The sequence below is a fragment of the Eriocheir sinensis genome, chromosome 4 (assembly GCF_024679095.1).
Source record: "Eriocheir sinensis breed Jianghai 21 chromosome 4, ASM2467909v1, whole genome shotgun sequence".
Classification (NCBI taxonomy): domain Eukaryota; kingdom Metazoa; phylum Arthropoda; class Malacostraca; order Decapoda; family Varunidae; genus Eriocheir; species Eriocheir sinensis.
Window position 1 is genome coordinate 24353269 of NC_066512.1, and position 20929 is coordinate 24374197.

General features: G+C 43.3%; 1 protein-coding gene across 1 annotated transcript in view; it reads left to right on the forward strand.

Annotated features, from left to right (window-relative positions):
• LOC126980672 (spidroin-1-like) overlaps positions 1-20929 on the forward strand; it is a 51930-nt gene that overhangs the window by 9544 nt on the left and 21457 nt on the right. The window lies entirely within an intron of this gene.

Genomic DNA, 20929 nt, shown 5'->3' on the forward strand with positions numbered 1-20929 from the left:
GAGGAGGAAGAGGAGGAGGAGGAGGAGGAGGAAGGAAATAAGGAAGAAAAGGAAGACAGGAAAAAGAGAGAACAAGGAGGAGGAAGATTGTAGAAGAAGAGGGAAGTTGAAGAGGAGGAGGAGGAGGAGGAGGAGGAGGATTAGTAGAAGTTGCAGGAAGAGGAGGAGGATTAGGAGGAGGAAGAGAAGGAGGAGGAAGAGGAGGAGGAGGAGGAAGAGGAGGAGGATTAGTAGAAGTTGCAGGAAGAGGAGGAAGAGAAGGAGGAGGAAGAGGAGGAGGAGGAGGAAGAGGAGGAGGAGGAGGAGGAGGAGGAAGGAGGAAGATGTGGTTAAGACTGAGAGAGACTAGATTAATGAACAGCTGGAGAGGATGTTGTTGTTGTTGTTGTTGTTGTTGTTGTTGTTGTTGTAGGAGACGAGACGGAGAGCAGAGAAGGAACAGGAGAGAGAGAGAGAGAGAGAGAGAGAGAGAGAAACGTGATATATACAAGAATTGTTTATATTCGTCTGTTTTTTTTTTTGTCTTTTCTAACTTGCTATCAAATTCTGCCAAGAGGATCAGATCTTTCCTCTTCCTCTCTCTTTCCTTTCTTCTTTTGTTTTCTTCTTCTCTCCTCTTTCTTTCTCCTCTCCTCTTCTGTCTTCTTTTCCTCCTCCTCCTCCTCCTCCTCCTCCTCCTCCTCTTCATTTCTCATCCCTTTCTTCTTTTCAATATTTTAAGACGAAGAATAAATAGGCAACTTTTACGAGACAAAATATAGATGACATGATTTCAATTGCTTCACTTATTATCGTCCCCCTTAAGACATACATACATACAGACAGACAGACAGACAGACAAACATAGAAAGAAAGGTAAGAAAGAATGCATAGAAAAATTAGGGAGGGAAGGAGGAGGAAAAAATATGAAAAGAAGGAGGAAGGAAGGGAAGAAAGAGGAATAGAATAATGAGGGAGGAAAGGAGTAAGAAGGATGAAAAACGAAGGAAAAAAAAGAGACGGGAAGTTAGAAAGAAGGAAGAAATGAAGGAAGGAAGGAATACATAGGAATACATAGGAATACATAGGAAGAACAGACACCAGAAGACCGATTGGTATATGGCGAGGGTGTCTGTTTACTACCGCGGCAGGACAGGACAGAGTAGATGAAGGCTCCTCCCCACCCACCTCTCCCTCCGGCAACGTGGAAACAGAAGAGAACACCATGTGCCTTTAAGGAAGAAAGGACCATGGAAATTTTACAGTAAAGAGAGGAATAAGATGAATAAACAGATAGAGTAAGGATAAACAGTGCACTCTCTCAACGCTCACACTCTTACAGCAAAAACAATCAACACTTCACATGAGAGGATCGACTTGAGCCTCTCTTCACTATTCATGTCCGTACTGAGAGACTCGATCCTAGTCCTTGGTATCGTTGATTATGTATGGCCCAGAGAGCGAGGTAATTCATGAGAGAGAGAGAGAGAGAGAGAGTAGAGTTAAATAATTGAGGTTAAGGTTTTAAAGGCGGAAAGCTGTAGAAAGGGAAAGTTACTGTTGTTGTTGTTGTTGTTGTTGTTGTTGTTGTGTTGGTGATAGAAGGGATTAGAGAAGGAGTGGAGAATAAAAAGGGAAAGGGATTGGGAGGGAAGGTGGGAAATTGCAAAGGTAGATTAATTAGGGGAAGAGGTGGGCAATAAAGAAAGGCAGATTTAATAAGATTGGTTTTAGATACAAATAAAAAAAAATAAAGAGGTAAATATAGAGAAAATTAGTTCGTGATTAATGATGAAATTGATAAGGAAAATGGGGGAAGGAGGGGAGAGACAGAGGGAGAGGAGGGATGGGAGTGTGGGGAGGAAAGGAGGAAGGGAGGAAAGGGAGAGAAAGGGGAAGGAGGAGAGACAGACAAAGGTAGGGAGTGTGGGGAGGAAGGGAGTAATGGGAGAGAAAGGGGAAGGAGGAGAGACAGACAAAGGTAGGGAGTGTGGGGGAAAGGAGGAAGGGAAGAAAGGGAGAGAAGGGGGAAGGAAGATAGAGAGGGAGAGGAAGGTAGGGAGTGGGAGGAGGAAAGGAGAAAGGGAAGGAGAGAGGTAGGGGTGGGGAGGAAAGGAGGAAGGGAAGAGAGGGAGAGATAAGGGGAAGAAGGAGAGACAGAGGAAGGTAGGGAGTTTGGGGAGGAAAGGAGGAAGGGAAGAAAGGAAGAGAAAGGGGAAGGAGGATAGAGAAAGAGACACGAAGGTAGAGAGTTGGGGGGAGGAAAGGGGTGAAGTGAGTGAGTGAGTGAGTGAGTGAGTGAGAGAGTGAGTGAGTGAGTGAGTGAGAGAAGGGTATTCAAGGACGTCATGAACTACCTCGTTTTCTAAGTCATCCATAAATAAAGGGATGAAGGGATCGATTCGAGTCTCTCAGGTGGGCATACATAGTGGAGAGAGGCTGAAGTTGATCCTCTCTCTCTCTCTCTCTCTCTCTCTCTCTCTCTCTCTCTCTGTCTATTTGTGCGTCTGTCTATCTGTGTCTGTCTATCTGTCTGTCTGTCTGTCTGTCTGTCTTTAAGGGGGGAGGGTGGGCGATGATTTGTGGACCAACTAAAATCATGTCGTCAATATCGCGTCTCTTAATTTTCTTCTCTCGCGTGAAAATACCCCCCCCTCCCTCCTCCCCTAAAAAAAAGTTAAAGAGGCTTATTGATACTTCCTCTTAAAGATTTGATCCCCTTGACAGATTATTTAGCAAGTTATAAAAAGACACAATATTATACGACACTAAATCTTGTATAATATCGTGTCTTTTTTTTTTTTTCTCTCTCTCTCTCTCTCTCCTTCCACTATTATTTTCCTTTTCGTCTTTTTTTATTCATTCTTACTTTCTTTTTCTTTCTTCCTTTTTTTTCTTTCCTTTTTTTTTACTACTTTTCCCCTTTCCTCTCTTCTTCTTTCTTGAAATGTTAAAATGGTATAACTTTTAATGGAAGGTGAGCTGGGCAGGTGTTCTCTCTCTCTCTCTCTCTCTCTCTCTCTCTCTCTCTCTCTCTCTCTCTCTCTTGCTTCCTTCCCTCCCCTCTTCCTTTCTTTGTGTCTTTATTTTTTATTTCTTTTTTCTTCCTTTCTTTACTTTTCTTTCTTTTATTTCTCTCTCTCTCTCTCTCTCTCTCTCTCTCTCTCTCTCTCTCTCTCTCTCTCTCTCTCTCTCTCTCTCTCTCAATCTAAAGTCTTGTTAAGAGTTTTAGAAGCTTATTCCCCCTAAATATTTGATCCTCTCAACAAAATCCATATCAAGTTAAAAGACTCAAAACCAGACAGCACTTTAAGCTTTCGTATCCTCTTTCGTGTTAAAAATAGAGAAAAAAGATGAAAAGCTTAGGTGTGTTCTGTGCCTCATAAAATATCACATCGTTACCTGAATGTATTGCAAGTTAGAGGCATAGAATTATACATCACTAACTCTTGTATAAACATCGTGTCTTCTCTGAGTCTGAAGTCGTGATCAAGAAGTTAGGAGAGGAGATTAGAGAAGATCTGATCCTCTCTACCAGAATGCATAGGGAGTTAGACAGACACAACATAGATAACGAGAAAAAGAAAATGGAAGAAGAAAATAAAGAAAGAAAAAAGAAAGCAGAAAAGAAAGAAAATATGAGAAGAGGAGAAAAATGTGAAAGGGAAATTTAGGTATACAAGGAAAGATGAAGGAGAGAAGGAAGGAAAAATATGAGAAGAGGAGAAAGAAGGAAAGAAACGTGAGGAAAGAAAGCAAGGATGAAGGAAAAGATTGAAGGAAGGAAGGAGGGAGGGAAGGAAAAATGTGAGAAGAGGAGAGGAGAAAGAGTGGTATAGGAAAAATGGGGAAAGAAAAGGGCGATGAAGAGAAAGAAGGAAGGAAGGAAGGAAGGAGGGAAAAAAAGGAAGAAAGGAAGAATGAAAGAAAACGAAGGAAGGAAAACAAAGAAGAAAGGAAGAATGAAAGAAAACGAAGGAAGGAAAACAAAGAAGAAAGGAAGAATGAAAGAAAACGAAGGAAGGAAAAAAGGAAGAAAGGAAGAATGAATGAAAACAAAGGAAGGAAAAAAAGGATGAAAGAAAACGAAGGAAGGAAAACAAGGAAGAAAGGAAGAATGAAAGAAAACGAAGGAAGGAAAAAAAAGGAAGAATGGAAGAATGAAAGAAGAAAAAAAAATTAAGAAAGGAAGGAAAAGAAGAAAAGATTAGTTATGATATTTTAATGACTTGTGGGTATCTACTTTGATTCCTCTTTGCTTCTTCCTCTTCCTCTTCTTTCCTCTTCCTCCGCAGTAAGCAATGGTGGGTGAAACAAGAGGAATATTGCTCCCAGGTGCCTCTTAAAACAGACCCTCCTCTTTTCTTTCATTCCTCCTCCTCCTCTTCCTCTTCCTCTTCCTCCTCCACTTTGCTAGGCCCAACATTCCACCGTTGACAAAAGACTGGAGTGGAGGAGAGAGAGAGAGAGAGAGAGAGAGAGAGAGAGAGAGAATGGCTTTTGTCTTACTTTCTTTTTCTTTCTTTCTGGTTGTCTTCCTCTTCGCTCGGACGTTGCATTAACTCTCTCTCTCTCTCTCTCTCTCTCTCTCTCTCTCTCTCTCTCTCTCTCTCTCTCTCTCTCTCTCTCTCTCTCGCTCTCTCTCTCTCTCTCTCTCTCTCTCTCTCTCTCTCTCTCTCTCTCTCTCTCTCTCTCTCTCTCTCTGGATGGATCGATGGATTAATCTCTCCTCCTCCTCCTCTCTCCTCCTCCTCCTCCTCCTCCTCCTCCTCTTCCTCCTCCTCTTCCTCCTCCTCCTCCTCCTCTCCTCTTCCTCTTCGTTAGTAGTTCAACAGACACTTTCAGGATTTGGCTAAAGGTGTGTGTGTGTGTGTGTGTGTGTGTGTGTGTGTGTGTGTATTTGTGTATGTTCGACCCTTGAACAGATTACTCCCTCACTCTCCTCCTCTTCCCCCTCCCCCCAACCCACCCTCTCTCTCTCTCTCTCTCTCTCTCTGACATACCAGTTATCTTTACTTCGTGTAGAGAGAGAGAGAGAGAGAGAGAGAGAGAGAGAGAGAGAGAGAGAGAGAGAGAGAGAGAGAAAGTAAATAATAATCAAATAATCAAGGTAATTACACAGGTAGTTTTATTAATGAGGTAAATAATTAGGAAAGAAAGGTAAAGGAAGGAAAGAGCGAAAGGCTTTTATTGACACGGCTCAGCACGGTAATTACACACACACGAACACACACACACACACACACACACACACACACACACACACACACACACACACACACACACACACACACACACACACACACACACACACAAACAGCATAATATATCGTGCCCTGATGTCTGGGTTTTAGTGAATGGAAAAAAAAAATATGTGAATGAAAAGTGATGAATAAGTAAATGAATGAGGTTATGTGTGTGTGTGTGTGTGTGTGTGTGTGTGTGTGTGTTTAGTCGTGGTGTTTTGAATTTGTTATGTTATTTGTATGTTTTTTTCTTCTCAAGTTGATGTTTGTTTTGCTTTTGGTTATACGACTGTTACTACTACTACAACTACTACTACTACTACTACTACTACTACTATTACGACTACTACTGCTACTACTACTACTACTTCTACTACTACTACTACTATTACTACCTGTTTCATTAGAGAGAGTGGTTGACGCTGACACCCCTTTTGTTTCGTCTCTCTCTCTCTCTCTCTCTCTCTCTCTCTCTCTCTCTCTCTCTCTCTCTCTTTTTTGTGTTCCGATGGCAATCAGTTGACACTTGGGAATAAAAAGCATAAACACACACACACACACACACACACACACACACACACACACACACGCACACACACACACAGGTTCAACAAGAGAGGGAAAATTTATGTACACAGATTTGGAGAGAGAGAGAGAGAGAGAGAGAGAGAGAGAGAGAGAGAGAGAGAGAGAGAGAGAGAGAGAGAGAGAGAGAGAGAGAGAGAGAGAGAGAGAGAGTTCACGTACCATCCCTTCAACCTCAGAAATCAGTAGAAAGGAATGGAGGAGGAGAGGAGGAAGGGAAGGGAAGGGAAGGGAAGCGAAGGGAAGGGAAGAGAAAGGAAGGGAAGGGAAAGGAAGAGAAAGAGAGGGAAGATGAGGCATGGATGTGAATTTAAGGGAAGGGAAATGAAGGGAAGGAAAGGGAGGGGAAATAAGGGAAGGGAAGGAAGGGAAGAGCAAGAGAGAGAAATCAAGACAGCGATGTGATATTAAGGGAAGGGAAGTGAAGGGAAGGGAATTTAAGGAAAGGGAGGGACAAATACAAAAGGGAGAATATAGTAGAAGAAAATAAATAAAGGGAAAGGAAAAGGAAGGAAAAGAACTGAAGGAAAATAAAAGTGAAGGAAAAAATATGCAAAGAGAAGAAAAAAAAAATAAGATGGAAAAGAGAAGGGAAACGAACGAAGAGGAGGAGGAGGAGGAGGAGGAGGAGGAGGAGGAAAGAGAATTCGTGATCAAGTATTGTAGGTAAGATTTAGGAAAGTATGCTGGAGGGAGGGAGGGAGGGAGAGAAGGAGGGAGGAAAGGAGGGAGAATGATGAAGGAAAAGAAGAAAAGAATGAAGGAAGGAAAAACATCATTAGGAATTATTATGAGAGGGAGAAAAAGGAGGAAACAAAGGGAAAAAATAAGGAAACGAAGGAGGGAGGGAAGGAAGGAGTGGATGGAAGGGGAGAGCGAAAGAAGATAGGAAGGAGGGAAGGAAGGAAGAATGAAAGGAAGAATGGAAGGATGGAAGGAAGGAGAAAAGGATGAAGGAAAGAGGAAGGAAGGAAGGAAGGAATGACGTTAGGAAAGACTGAAAAAAGAATGGAGAAGAGAAAGGAAGGAAAAAATGAAGGAAGGAGGGAAGGAATGAAGGAATGACGTTAGGAAAGACTGAAAAAAGAATAAAAAAAAGAATGGAAGGAAGGTAAAAATGAATGAAGGAATGAAGGAGGGAGGGAGGGACAGTTGCCATTAATGAGTGAACTAGTAGGAATCTCATTGTTAGAAATTAACCTCGTAAATCCTAAAGAGGAGGAGGAGGAGGAAGAGGAAGAAGAGGAAGAAGAGGAAGAAGAGGAAGAGGAAGAAGAGGAAGAAGAGGAGGAGGAGGAGGAGGGAAGATAGAGCTTTATTGGGATTAATTTTTAACATTAATTTCACGTGACAAGAGGCTCGACTTTGCCCGTAAAAAGAGGAGAGGAGGAGAGAGGAAACATGGAAACATGGACGAGGAGGTGGTGAGGAGGAGGAGGAGGAGGCCTGAGTTCCTTGAGCAGCCTGGGTGATAAGTCGTCAGTCCCGATCCTTTTGTTTTATCTCAGGTTTATCCGTGCTAACCTTCCCATCCCGTTCGTCGATTGTGCCAATTCAATTTCTGAGGATTCCATCGGGGAAGGGCTCTCAGGGGTACGGACTATTCTCGACCGAACACAGACGCGAAGTTTCTGTTTAGGATTTCGACCATTTGTCTACTGTCCTGTGTTAGTACGTCACTTTCATCTTTTAAGGGACCGATATTGCTTTTTGTCTTCTTTTTGGTTCTTATATACGTGAAGAACTTTTTTGGGTTGGACTTGGCTTCGCGTGCAATTTGCTTTTCATAGTCGCGTTTACGCTGGCGAATGAGTGTTCTGCAAGCTCTGAGGCTTTGACGGTACTGTTCGCGTGCCTCGTCAGCGCCGTTTTCTTTGAGCGAGTTGTATTTTCTCTTCTTTAAATTAATCGCCCGTCGAACCTGGGTAGTCATCCATGGTGGGCTTGTGGCATTATTTGTTCTCCTTGTCTTCATGGGAACAGCTGTTCTCTCTACCTCCAGGAGTTTGGTCTTGAAGCCATTCCACGCGCCGTCCACAGGAGTGAGGTTCATGGGTTCCCAAGTTGTCTGGGTTAGCAGCTCACGAGCGAAATTAAAATTGGCTCTTTTGTAGTCTGGAATCTTGGACGTGTTTTCGGTGAGTTCATGGTCTGTTCTGATATTTAGGCGGAGTCGGTGATGGTCGCAACCATCCCGCTTTTCATAAACTTGATATCACATTCACGTGTGAGATCTGAATCACTCACGAGTACTAGGTCTAATATGTTATTTTCCCTCGTCGGTTGGGTAACAATCTGAGTAAGAAAAGTGTCTTCTAACATTTCGAGCAATCTGTTACCCTCCCGATCTCCAATCATCGTGGTCCAGTCAATGTTGGCACAGTTAAAGTCCCCGATAATGACTGATTGTTTGTTTTGCGTTACGGTGTGGATTTCTTCGTACAGCGCTTCGTCGTCCGCTTCTTGTTGCTTTGGAGGTCTGTAAATCGTTCCAATCGTTATTTTGTTGTGCTTGCTAGTCTCCAGTTCCAGGAGGACGAGGAGGAGGAGAAGGAGGAGGAGGAGGAGGAGAAAGATAATATAGTAGTAGAAAATAAAATATGGGAAGAAAAGGAAAAGGAAGTAAAAGAAATGAAGGAAAATGAAAGTAAATAAAAAAATAGGAAAGAAAGGAAAACAGAAAATGGAAAAGAGGAAAAAAAGAAGGAAAACGAGCGGTAAGAGGAGGAGGAGGAGGAGGAGGAGGAGGAGAAATGGAAAAGGAATGAGAGGAGAAATAAAAAGTGCAAGAAGAAGTAAAAACAAAAAAATATAAGAGAAAAGTTTTAGAGAAGGAGGAGGAGGAGGAGGAGGAAGAGGAGGAGGAGGAGGAAGAAGTTTAAAAAGAAGAAAACGAAGAAGAAGAGGAAAAGGAAGAAGAAGAAGAAGAAGAAGAAGAGGAAGAGGATGAAGAAGAAGAAGAAGAGGATGAAGAAGAAGAAGAAGAAGAAGAAGAAGAAAAAGAAGAAAAAGAAGAAACAAATGTGTAAAAAACGCAGAAAAAACGAATAAAAAAAAAAAATAAGAGAGAGAGAGAGACAGGTAGGTATGGAGCTCTCCCTTCCTTAATGACATTTCCTACCTGTTCTCTTATTAAATCACCGGTGAAGGAGGAGGAGGAGGAGGAGGAGGAGGAGGAGGAGGAGGAGGAGGAGGGGGGTGGGGTCACGTGTCAATCCCTCTCTCCTCCTCCTTTTCTCTCTCTTCCTTCTCTTCTTCTTCCTCTTCTTTATTCTTCTCTTCCTCTTATTCCTCTTATTTCTCCTCTTCTTTCGTCTTCCTTAATCTTTCCTCTTTTCCTCTTTATTTATCTTTTTTTCTCCTTTCTTTCTTTCTCTTCTTTCTCCCCATTTTCCTTTTTTTTCTTCTATTCTTCCTTCCTCTTTCTTCCCTTGTTCTCTCTTCAGTGTTTCTCGTCTTCCACTTTTCTTCCTCCTTATCTTATCTCTCTCTTCCTTTTCCTCTTTTCCTCTGTTCCTTCTCTTCTTGTTCTTTTTTTGTCATTCTTTATCAACCAAAGAGTAAGTTTTCTGTTGCCTGCTTTTCCGTTTTGCCATGTTTCCTCGGTCTTGCAAAGGTCGAGGGTGAGTTTGCATTTGTCAACGAGGAAGAGGAGGAGGAGGAAGAGGAGGAGGAGGGAGGAGGAGGAGGAGGAGGAGGAGGATACAGGAGCAAGAGTAGTCGGAGGAAAGAAATATTGGAAAGAGATAAACAAAAAGCATAAGAAGAAGACTTTTGGAGGAGGAGGAGGAGGAGGAGGAGGAGGAGGTAATAGAGGCAAGAGGAAAAGAAGGAAGGAATTTTTTGGTGCAACGAGCCGCGAAGATGAGGAGGAGGAGGAGGAGGAGGAGGAGGAGGAGGAGGAAGAAGAGAGGAGGAGGAGGTAGGAAAAAAAAAACAAGATGCAATACTACAGAACGACAGGAGGAGGACGAGGAAGAAGAAGAAGAAGAAGAAGAAGAAGAAGAAGAAGAAGAAGAAGAAGAAGAAGAAGGAAAGTGAAGAACGAAAAATCAGACAATGCAGTGCTAGAGGAGGAGGAGGAGGAAGAGGAGGAGGAGGAGGAGGAGGAGGAGGAGGAGGAGGAGGAGGAGGAGGAGGTAATGGGTCCACGATTTTTCCACCTGTCAACGAACTAATTAATCCCCGAAAGAGGAGGAAGGAAGGAAGGAAGGAAGGAAGGAAGGAAGGAAGGAAGGAAGGAAGGAAGGAAAGAAGGAAGGAGCATTGTGGGGGAGATAGCGTAAGGGAGGATTCGGAGGAGGGAGGAGGGAGGAAGGAAGGAAGGAAGGAAGGAAGGAAGGAAGGAAGGAAGGAAGGAAGGAGGGAGCATTGTGGGGGGAGATAGCGTAAGGGAGGATTGGGAGGAGGGAGGAAGAGAGGAAGGAAGACGAAGAGGAGAGAGGAAGGGAGGATTATGGGGAAGAGATTGCGAAAGAGGGAGGGAAAGGGAGGGGGAGGAAGAGGAGGAGGAGGAGGAGGAGGGAAGGAAACTGGAGGAGAGGAGAGAGAAGAGGAGGAAAAGAGGAATGATAGGAAAAGGGAGAGAAAGGAGTGGAATCAAAACCCTTCTTCCTTTCTTCCTTCCTTTCTTTTTCTTCCTCCTTTCCTCCCTCCTCCATCTTTCCTCTCCTCCTTCCCTCCTTTCCTTTTCTCCCTCCCTCCCTTCCGTTCTTTTCTTCCTTCTTTCCTTTCCTCCCTCCCTTCTTTCATTTCCTTTCCTGTATTTTCTCTCCTTTTTCCTTCCTTCCTTCCTTCCCTTTCCTTCCTCCTCATCCCTCCCTTCTTCCCTTCCTTCCTCCGTTCCTTCCTCTCCCTCTTCCTCCCCTTCCTTTCTGTCTTCTTTCTTCCTCTTCCCCTTCCTTCCTCCATTTCTCTTTCCTCCTTCATTCTCTTCATTCCTTTCTTCCCCACCCTTCCACTTCCCTCCCTTTTCCGCTCCTCCCTTCTACCCGTTCCCCACTTTCCTTCCTTCCTTCCCTCCCTCTCTTCCTTCCTTCCTTCTCACTCTTCCTTTCTTTCTTTCCTTCCCATTCTTCCTCCCATTTTCACCTTCCTTCTTTTCCTTCCTCTCTTCCTTCCTCTTCCTCCACTCCTTCATCCTGTAATACTCTGTTGATTCTCTCATCCTCCGGCCGTGGATTGGAAAGGGATCGAATCGCCTTTTGTTTTTGCTTTCCTGATTCCTGTGTACCTGGAGAAAGGGGGGGAGGGAGGGAGAGAGGGAGAGAAGATGAGATACAGAAGAGAGGAAAGAACTGGAAGGAGGGAGGAAAAAAAGGTAAGATCAGGGAAGGGAGAGAGGGAAGGAAGGTGAAGAGGGAGGAAGAGAGGAAGAGAAGGGAGAGAAGAGAATTAAGATACGGAGGAGAGGAAAGAAGGGAGGGAGGAAAGTAAGATCAAGGAAGGAGGGAAGGAGAAAGGAAGAGAGGAGGGGAAGGAAGGAAGGAAGGGAAAGGAAACACAGAAGAGGGGAATGAAGGGAGGAGGGAGGAAAGTAAGATTAAGGGAGGCAGAAAGAAGGGAGGAAGGGAAGGAATGAAGGAAGGGAATAAAGAAAAGGAACAGAGGGAGGCAGGAAGATAGGAAGATAAAATGAAGGAAGGGAAGGAAGGAAGAAGAATGAAGAAATGGGGAAGGGAGAGAAAGTAAAGTAAGATTAGTGAAGGGAGAGGAGGAGGGAAGAGACTGGAAGGGAGGGAAGGAGAGGGAGAGAAAGGAAGAGAAAGATAAGGAAGAGGGAGGGAAGGGAAAAAGCGAAGGAAAGATAGGGAGAAAGGGAGGAAGTAGAGGGTAGGGAGTAAAGGAGAGGGAAGGAATGAGAGAGAGAGAGAGAGAGAGAGAGAGAGAGAGAGAGAGAGAGAGAGAGAGAGAGAGAGAGAGAGAGAGAATATAAAAAGGTAGGGAGGGAGGGAGGAGGTAAATTAAGGGAGACAGTGAACTTCAAGGGAGAGAAGGATGAAAGTGACTGATGGAGGGAGTTTATTGCCGCAGCGAGGAGGAGGAGGAGGAGGAGGAGGAGGAGGAGGAAGAGGAGGAGGTATGACTCTTGATGTTGCTATTTCTACTACTACTACTACTACTACTACTACAACCACTACTAACACACACACACACACACACACACACACACACACACACACACACACACGCACACAGGTTTTAATACTCCAAAATCGGCTCTGGCACTCCCTCTCTATTCTCCCTTCCCTATTCTCCCTTTTCTCGTCTCCCTTTTAATCTCCTCCCTTTTCTACTCCCCCTTTTAATCCCTTCTCCCTTTCACCTGGTCATTCTCCCTCTCTCCCTTTGACCCATTTGTGTCTGGTTCTTTTTTTCTTCATTTTCTTTTTTCTTTTTTTTCTTCCTTCCTTTTTTCTCCGTTTTCGCTAACTTCATTTTTTTTCTCTTCCTCGTTTCTCTCTTTTTCTTCTCTTCCTTTTTATCTTCCTTCTTATCTTTATTGTTCCTCATCCCTTCCTCTTTTTCCTTCCTTTTCTCCCTTTCTCTTTTTTTCCACTATTCCTTCATTCCTCTTTTCCCCTTTCCTCTTTCCTCTCCCTTTCTCCTTTCTCTCCTCTCTTCCATTCTCCTTTCTTTTTCTTCTTATTCCTTCCTCTTCTTTTCTCTTCTTTATTCATCTCCTTTTCCAATTTAATTATCTTTCCATAGCTTGTTTCCCTCTTTCTGTATCTTATTTTCCTCCTCTTCTTCCTCCTCCTCCTCCTCCTCTTCCTCCCATCCCTCATCTTCCCTCCCCTATCTTCCAGTTCTCTCTCTCTCTCTCTCTCCTCTTCATTTTTCCTCCTTCCTTTCCTCTGCGTGTCCAATCCATCACGTACTCTTTCACTTTCTTTCCTCCTCCTCCTCCTCTTCTTCTTCCTCTTCTTCCTCCTCCTCTTCCTCCTCTTCCTCCCACACTTAATTTACAGCAGAGACAAGCGAATGAAGGGAGACAAGGGGAAATAGAGAACACCTTCCTCCTCCTCCTCCCTCCTCCCTCACTCTCCTCTCCTTTCTTTCTCTCTCTCCTCTTTCCTCCTCCTCCTCCTCCTTTCTTCCTCCCCTCCTCCTCCTCCTCCTCTTCCTCCTCCTCCATCTCTTCCATCTCTTCTCCTCCTCCTCCTCTTCCCCTCCTCCTCGTCCCCTCCTCCTCCCCTCAAGAAGGAAGGAGGACGCTGATTGGGCGGGCTCCGGGTGACGCGGATGAAAGGCGGCACGTGATTGGACAGAGGCTTGGGGGACGAGATGAAAGCTGCGATCTGATTGGCCAGCCCGCGAGAGGTTAAATGAAAGGGACTAATCCGGTTGGCGCTGTAATAGGGGGGATGGGGGGGACGGAGGGGGGGGGGGGATGATGGTTGTTTGATGAGGGGTTAGTGGTTGGGTTGGGGTCGTTTGGTTTGGTTAAGTTTGGTTAAGTTTGGGTTGGGTCGGGTTGGGTTTGGGTTGGTTTGGTTTGGTTTGGGTTGGGTTCGTTTGGGTGGGTTGAGTTGGTTTTGGGTTGGGTTTGGGTGCGTTAGATTGGGTTGTGACTGGGTTAACTTGGCTGACTTTTCTAATTAAGAGAAGGAAGGAGGGAATGAGAAAGAAAAAGCGAAAACGAGATAAAGAAAGGAAAAGAGAAGAGAAGGAGAGAGAGAGAGAGAGAGAGAGAGAGAGAGAGAGAGAGAGAGAGAGATTAGGACAAGGGGAAATGAAGGAACGCAACCGCAATGTGTGTAGTTTCTCTCTCTCTCTCTCTCTCGACGCTGAATAATGAGTGAAACCAAAGGAAAGAGTTCATTGGCTTCTTTGATTCTCTTAAAGGGAGTTCGATCTTATTCATTTTAACATATTTATTTATTTATTTATTTATTTATTTATTTATTTATTCTTTCACTTATCTTCTAATTACACGCAGCATCGTTATTTCACTGGTCTTTTTCTTTGTTTATGTATTAGAGAAAGCAACCAATCTCTCTCTCTCTCTCTCTCTCTCTCTCTCTCTCTCTCTCTCTCTCACACAGTCGCCGTTTGATTGGTAACTTCTCTGACGAGCGTAGGGGCGGGAAATGAAGCTGATTGGCTGGGGGTAGAGGAGGAGGAGGAGGAGGAGAAGGAGGAGGAGGAGAAAGAAGAAAGGGGATTGGAAATGACTGAAGTGTGATTGGGTGAGAGAAATGGTGATGGTGGTGGAGGTGGTGGTTGTGGTGGTGGTGGTGGTGGAGGAAACATAGAAACATAGATATGCAGGCAACAGAAAGCCTAGTTGGTCATAACGAGGTTGCCCGCTTTGGTAATTTAATCTGCTCAACAGCCGCTTGGTCCCCGCAGAGCAGATGGAAGGACTTCGGTATTCGGTTTACTCCTAACGTAGCGAAATAGCGGTCAGTTCGATTTTTAAAGGAGTTGATGGTATTTGCATTTTCTATTTCAGAGGGAAGATTTTTTCCTCTGACGGATGACTCGGTCTGAGAAAAAACTCCTGGCAATGTCTGTACTACATCGCTTCGCTTGAGTTGACAGATCGTTGCTTCTAGTTCTAAAATTAGTTTCTAGCTCAAAACACTTGGAGTGGTCGACGATACTGAGGCCCAAGAACACAAATTCGACAAGGCTTTCGTAGGAGTTGTGGGCATTTCCAGGAGTGGTTTTATGACCCTGGAGGTAGTTTGACCCTTCTTCTGTACCATGAACCTGAAGAAACACTCATTAGAACCCTACTGACCCCCTATTTAACCTTTAGAAACAGCTGATGTGAGAAGCAAAAGTATCTTATAATATCAACCTGGGTCGTATTGCAAGACATTTCGCTGCCCAAGAACACAAATTCGACAAGGCTTTCGTAGGAGTTGTGGGCATTTCCAGGAGTAGTTTTATGACCCTGGAGGTAGTTTGACCCTTCCTCTGTACCATGAACCTGAAGAAACACTCATTACAACCCTACTGACCCCCTATTTGACCTTTAGAAATAGCTGATGTGAGAAGCAAAAGTATCTTATAATACCAACCTGGGTCGTGTTGCAAGACATTTCGCCGCCCAAGAACACAAATTCGACAAGGCCTTCGTAGGAGTTGTGGGCATTTCCAGGAGTAGTTTTGTGACCCTGGAGGTAGTTTGACCCTTCCTCTGTACCGTGAACCTGAAGAAACACTCATTAGGACCCGACAGACCCCCTCTTTGGCCTCTAGAAATAGGTGATGTAACAAGCCACAGTATCTTATAATATCAACTTGAACGTCTTCAGGTACTTGAAGACCTGAATCATATATCCCCCCGCAGGCGTCTCTTTTCCAGCGTGAAGAAGTTGAGACGCTTGAGTCGCTCCTCGTACGGTTGAGACCTTAAGGCTGGAATAATTTTCGTAGCCTGGCGCTGAACCCTTTCCAGGAGGAGGAGGAGGAGGAGGAGGAGGGTCAGGATCAGGAGGAGAGGGGGCATGGGTGGTACTGGTGGTCTACTGAGGGCAAAAAAAGAAAACTATAATTACTTCTATTACTACTACTACTGCTACTACTGGTACTACTATCACCACCACCACTACTACCACTACTACTACTACTACTACTACTTACTTACTTACTTAACAAATAAAGAAAAAGAAAATACATTGAGAGAGCGAAAAGAGAGAAAAAGTGTGTCGACTTAAGACACAAATCCCAAACAACACGGAACGGATTAGAGAGAGAGAGAGAGAGAGAGAGAGAGAGAGAGAGAGAGAGAGAGAGAGAGAGAGAGAGAGAGAGAGAGAGAGAGAGAGAGAGAGAGAGAGAGAGATTACTTGCCTTCTCTAATGCATGAATGAAAAAAAGAAAAACATACATAAAACTTATATGAAATTACGAGTCCGTGTAATTAGAATGTAAATAAATAAGTTGATAAATAAATACATGAATAAATGAATGAATAAATTAATGAATGTGTATAAATGAATGAGATTAAACTACTACTTGTAAAAGAATCCGAGGAGAGGAAGAGGAAGAGGAAGAGAAGAGAAGAGAGGAGAGAAGAGAGAAGAAGAAAAGAAAAGAGAAGAGAGGAGAAGAGAAAGAGAAAGAGAAAGAGAGAGAGAGAGAGAGAGAGAGAGAGAGAGAGAGAGAGAGAGAGAGAGAGAGAGAGAGAGAGAGAGAGAGACTTTTGCTCATTATTGTGTATACATTTAATATTCATTCTTACTTTTAAACGATTTTTTTTTTTGCTTCTCTGAAATGAGGTAACTTTCTCTCTCTCTCTCTCTCTCTCTGTGTGTGTGTGTGTGTGTGTGTGTGTGTGTGTGTGTGTGTGTGTGTGTGTGTAGACCTTTAGGAAATAGAAGAAAAATTGTCGGAAGTTGGACTTTTTTTCGCTAAATTGTCAAAGAAGAAAAAAAAAGAGAGAAACGGAAAGCGAAGAAAGGAAAAAAATAAAAGCGAGAGAGAGAGAGAGAGAGAGAGAGAGAGAGAGAGAGAGAGAGAGAGAGAGAGAGAGAGAGAGAGAGAGAGAGAGAGAGAGAGAAATCAAGGAGAATGAGGAAGAGAGGGTACAAAGAGAGGAGGAGGAGGAGGAGGAGGAAAGTATAGAAGAGTGGAATTTAAGGAAGGTGAAAGAAATTTAAAGGAAGGAGTTGGAGGAGGAGGAGGAGGAAGAGGAGGAGGAGGAGGAGGAGCAAAACGAAGAAGGGAGAGAGGCATAAGGGAAAATGCAAAAAGAGAGTAGGTCGAAGGAGGGAGAGAAAATGTGTGACAGGGAGAGAGAGGAAAAGAGGGAGAGGAGAGAGAAGGAAGAAGAGAGGGGAAGGTAGAGGTGTAGGAAGAGGGGAAGAAAGGAAAGGAAGACAGAGAGGAGATGAAAAGGAAAGAGAGAGAAAGAGAAGAGAGGAAATAAGAAAGAGAGAAAGAAAGAGGGGAAAGAAGAAGAGGGGAGAGGAAGAAAGGAAAGGGAGAGGGAAAACGAAGGAGGGAGCAAAGGAGCGTGATAAGGAAAGAGGGGAAGAAGAGGGAGAAAGGAAGAGAAGGAAAGGAAGAGGAGAAAAGAAGAGGGGAAGGAAAGAGGAAGAGTGAAAGAAGGAAAATGGAGGGAGAAATAAATATGTTAAGTAGAAACGAAGGAAGAGTAAGTGGAAGAGGGGTGGAGAAAGAGAGAAAAGAGGAAGAGGAAGAGGAAAAAAGAGGAAAGAAGAGGATAAAAAAAGGATAAAGAAAATGGGAAACGGTTTCGAATGGGAAGCTAAACAGGGTGGGGCGGGCGGGGTGGACCGAGAGAGAGAGAGAGAGAGAGAGAGAGAGAGAGAGAGGGGGGGGGGGCTATGGGTACTGGCTTTCCCCTTTAACATGAGTCTTGGTGCCCCGGGTGGCCGACATGGGTTTATTGTCTCTCTCTCGCGCTCTCTCTCTCGGTGTCTGATCTTTTGTTTTGATTGGATTTTTATTTTTTTTGGGTCCATTTTCTTCCTCCTTTCCTCGTCTTCTTCCTCCTCCTCCTCCTCCTCCTCCTCTTCTTCTTTTTCTTCTACCTCTTGTTCTTGTTCTTGTTCTTGTTCTTGTTCTTGTTCTTGTTCTTCTTCTACCTCCTCCTCCTCCTCCTTCCTGTCTTATCTTTTTTTTCCTTTCCTTTCTTTCTTTCTTTCTTTCTTTCTTTCTTTCTTTCTTTCCTTCCTTCCTCCTTTTCCCTGCTTGACGTTTCTCTGCTTGCTCAGCCTTCCGTCTTTCCTCCTCCTCCTCCTCCTCCTCCTCCTCCTTCTCCTCCTCCTCCTCCTCCTCCTCCTCCTCCTTCTCCTCCTCCTCCTCCTCCTCCTCCTCCCTATCAATTTCTTTCTGGCTTTCTGACCTTATCTTGTTCTGTCCCATAGGCTATTCCTCCTCCTCCTCCTCCTCCTCCTCCTTTGCCCATTCTTCTCCTCTTTCCAATCTTTCCCTTTCCTATCACCACCACCACCACCACCACCACATTCCTCCAGGCACACTCTCTTTTTCTCTCTCTCTTTCCCTCGCTCTCCGTCATTTATACTCTCTCTCTCTCTCAAATGTAGACGAGTAAATTCAGACTGCACCAAATTTTTCTTCACCAACGTTGTAGCGCGAGAATGGAATAAGCTCCCGTCTTCAGTGGTCCAGTGTAACACGATTGACTCCTTTAAAAACAAGCTCAACCCTCACTTCCTTCAACTTAATATTAACTAGAGTAGAAATGCAACGTTTTGGAGCCATCTGATTAATGTAGAATCACTTAGGTTTAAGGACAGCGTACCACCTAGTCTGGACCATGGGGTCTGTGTGGTCTGATTTTCTATGTAAATCTCTCTCTCTCTCTCTCTCTCTCTCTCTCTCTCTCTCTCTCTCGGCAATTCAATTCTTTTCGTATTTAGGGAGTGACTGACCGCCTCCATAAATTGTGTGTGTGTGTGTGTGTGTGTGTGTGTGTGTGTGTGTGTGTGTGTGTGTGTGTGTGTGTGTGTGTGTGTGTGTGTGTTCGGTATCTCTCTATAGGATTGTGTCTGGGGATTAATTCGTCTCTCTCTCTCTCTCTCTCCCCCGAGGCAGGTAGTAAAAAAAGTTGTTGTTTTTGTTGTTGTTGTTTTTATTGTTGTTTGTTGTCATTTTACTAAGCGAGTGAAGTCCCTTGAGAGAGAGAGAGAGAGAGAGAGAGAGAGTGAGAGAGTTTGGTTGTTTTCGTTTTACTTTTGGAAACTTGAACATGACCGGAAGCGAACAAGAATTTAGTGGCCCCTCCTCCTCCTCCTTCTCCTCCTCCTCCTCCTCCTCCTCCTCCTCCTCCTCCTCCTCGAAACGAAAACAGAAGTAGAGAGAAATAAAGAAACAAACAGAAAATAAAGTAAAAAAAAATGTCTTTAATTCCAAGGCACTGAAAACAACAACAACAAAACAACAACAAAAAACAACAACAAATAGTGAAAGAGTGAAAGGAATGAAAAAGAAAGAAGGAAAGAAGGATATATGTAGGAAGGAGTGAAGGAGGGAAGGAAGGGGTGGGGAAAAAAGGGAAGTAGAAAGGAAGGAAGGAAGGAAGAACAGAAGGAAGGAATGGAGTGGGGAAGAAAGGGAGAAAGGGAGAAAGGGAAGGAAGAGGAGGGAAGGAAGGAAAGAAGGAAGGAAGGAAGGCAGAAAGTGAGGGAGAGAGGACGAGGTAACAACTGAACGGAGGAAGAAAGGAAAGTAACAAAGTAAGAAAGAAAGTTAGGAGAGGAAGAAAAAAGAAAAAAAGAGAAGGAAATGAATAGATGAATTAATGAATGGAGGAAGGATAGAAAGGAAGGAATAAAAAGGAATAAGAAAAAAACAATGAAGGAAGAAAAAAAATGGGAAGAAAGAAGTGAATGAATGAAGGAAAGAAAGGGAGACGAAAGAGAATAAATGAAAAACAGAAAAAAACAAAGAAAGGAAGAAGAAGAATAAGGGAGGAAAAGGCAACGAATGGAGGAATAGAGGGAAGGGAGGGAGGAAGAAGTAGATAAATGAATTAAGAGAGAAAGCAAGAATGAGAGTAAGGGAGGAAAAGTCAACGAATGGGAGAAGGAAGAATAGAAAGAAAGAAAGCAAGCAGAAAGAGGAACAGAAGAAAATGGAAAAGAAAAGGAGAAAAGAGAAAAAAAGGAAAAAGATGGAAAATGTAGAATAGAAAAGTGGAAAAATTAACGAATGGGAGAAGGAAGAATAGAAAGAAAGAAAGCAAGCAGAAAGAGGAACAGAAGAAGATGGAAAACAAAAGAGGAGAAGAAAAAGGAAAAGATGAAAAATAGAAAAAGAAAAGTGGAAAAATCAGCGAATGGGAGAAGGGAGAAAAGCAAAAAAAAAGCAGAATAGTGGACAGAAAACTATAAAAAAGGAAAACAAAACAGGAAAAAAAAGAAAATAAGGAAAAAGATGAAAAAATAGAAAAGAAAAAGGGAATCAACGAATGGGAGGGAGAAAAGCAAAAAAAAAAAAAAAAGTTCAGAAAAATATATAAAACCGGAAAACAAAAGCGTGATAAAAGAGGAAAAAAGGAGGAAAACAAAACAAAACAAAAGAGGAAAAAAGTATCAAATGTCCTCTTGTTCAACCTCTTTTTTTTCCCTGCGCCTTCGTTTGTTTGTTTGTTTTTGTTTGAGGGAACGTTTGTGTGTGTGTGTCTCTTCCTTTCACAACGTTTTCATGCGTGTCTGTTTGTTGTCATATACTCTGTTGTCGGTTTCGCCTTTCTCACCAATGTTTTTTTAACTTTTTTTTTTATCTATCGATCGACCTGGCCATCAGTCACTCGTTTTATCTATCAATTAGTGTGATAAACAAATATCTATCTATCCACTCATTTCGTATCTATCTATCTGTCTGTTAACCTGTAGCTGTCTGTGTTTACTTTCTACAATTGTCTGTCTTTCATTACCCAACTATCTATCTACCAATCTATCCATCTATCTATCTACGTCTTTTTTTTTTACAACAGCTCAAGGGCACGAAAAAAAGGAAAATGATAAACTACAAATTTTTAATCCGTATCAACTAATATTTATATCTTCTGTCTGTTTTTCTTGTTCATCTTTTTCTTTTTTCTTTTTTGTTTTTGTTCGTTAGTTTTTTTTTCTTCCTATTATCATCACCTTTCCTTCATTGCCTATCTCCCCATCCCTTCCCTTTATATACATCACTGACCACTCAGCCACCACTTAAGTAACTATTCACCAACATGTCTATATCTATCTATCGACCAGTCCATTAAAGCGTCCCTCCACTCCACTCCATATCCACATCTCTTCACACATCCATCAACCCACATAACCGTATCAACATCGCGCTGGCCCTGTATACCGTCCACTTCAACAATGATCGCTCGCTCGCTGGTAAAGGCCGAATCTGTGCCAGTCCCCCTCTTCTCTCTCTGCCTACCTTCCTTTACCTTACCTGTATTTATCTGTATATATCTTTCACCTCTCTCTGCCTGTCTGCCTCTCTCTCTGTCTGTCTGTCTGTCTCTCTTGCCTCCCTCTCTCTGCCTCTCTCCCTCTCTCTCAATCTCTCTCTCTCTCTCTGCCTCTCTCGTTAAGGACTGCGAACGTTTACCTGCAAATCTCAAAGCTCGAATCGGGATGGGAATTTAAAAGTGATTGTAAACAAAATAGTGC